This window comes from Echinops telfairi, unplaced genomic scaffold (assembly GCF_000313985.2).
Source record: "Echinops telfairi isolate 266 unplaced genomic scaffold, ASM31398v2 ScPeMD7_3533;HRSCAF=4204_0, whole genome shotgun sequence".
NCBI lineage: Eukaryota > Metazoa > Chordata > Mammalia > Afrosoricida > Tenrecidae > Echinops > Echinops telfairi.
Window position 1 is genome coordinate 25,298,565 of NW_022107431.1, and position 1,463 is coordinate 25,300,027.

Here is a 1,463-nt window from a genome sequence, read left to right on the forward strand (position 1 = left end):
ATTGATGTGTGTATGGATTGCGATAACAGTTGTATGAGCCTCTAATAAAATGATTAAATTAAAAAAAACAATAATTGGGGGGGAAAAGTTGTTATTGTTGTTTGGGGGCTGTGATCTTCATGAAAGCGGATCTTCAGGTTTGTCTTTGGCAGAATCGTTGAGTGATTTGAACAGCCAACCTTTTGGTTAACAGATGAGTGATTTTTAAATCACTTATTGAGCAACCAGGACTCTCTTCAAACCAGCTAATGTGGATAGATGCAGTGGAATCAGTTCTGACCCACAGCAACCCCACGTTCAACTGAATGAAACACTGCCTGGTCTCGTACCATGCGTTGGAGTTCCTAATGGCAGGCATGGATACATCTGTTTTCATTTTGTTTTGTTTTTTTAAATCTCTCTCTCTTTTTTTTATTGACCTTTTACTTTACCGACGAACTGATCTCTCCTGATAAAACATGTCCAGGGGCTGGACCCTCCTGAAAACATGTCCAAAGTACATGAGATGAAGCCTCGCCATCCTCTCCTCTTGGGCTCCTTGTGAGTGTATTTCTTCTAAGGTGGGTTTATTCTGAGGAGTCCATGGCTAATACTGGTCCCCAGCACCAGAATGCAGTGGCATCAGTTCTGCTCCAGTCTTCCGTGCTCGGCACCCAGCATTTGCGTGGTTTGGGTCAGGTGCACCTTAGTCCTGCAAGTGACAGCTTCACCCTTTAACACGTCAGAGAGGTCTTTGACAGCAGCTTTTCCCACTACCATATGTCATTTGATTTCTTTTCCTTTTGTGATGGATTTTTTATTACTAATTGGTGGGGAGGGGTGCCTACATTCCAGACCATCAGCTTTGTATTCAACAGTTCTGACCTCTCACCCCCACCATCCTAGCATGACCTGTTCCCCTGATTTCTCCGTCTTATGGACCTCCCTCCTGCCTCCCTTTTACTGTGACCCTTCGTTCGCTTGCTTTATCTTCCCATCGTTGCCATCCCTCCCTTGGGAGGTGCCAAAGCCTATTCCGTTTGGTACAAGCCTTTGTCTTGGTTTTTATCCTTATGGTAGTGGTTTCATATGATATTTGTCCTTTTGTGATTGACTAAACTCGCAATAAGGTTCTCCAGGTCTATCCATGTGTGTTCTGGGTTGACTAGAGAAACCAATTCATAGACGCTCACATGTGTATAGGAAAGAGCTTTATATACAAAAGCAATTGAATATTGAGAAGACATCCCAGCCCAGTCCAGATCAAGTCCATAAATCCGATATTAGCCCACAGGTCCGAGACTCACAAAACACGTGCAGTGATACCGAATTCAGGAAGATCACAGGCCAGTGGGTGGAAAGTCTTGTGGGTCCAGTGACGGTGTAAACAGCTGAGGGCTGGCGTGGGTCTCCACGTGGTTCCTCCAGTTCCAGGACTCTAGCATAGCTCCATGTGTCTTGTCATCAGGAATACCAAGCCAGAG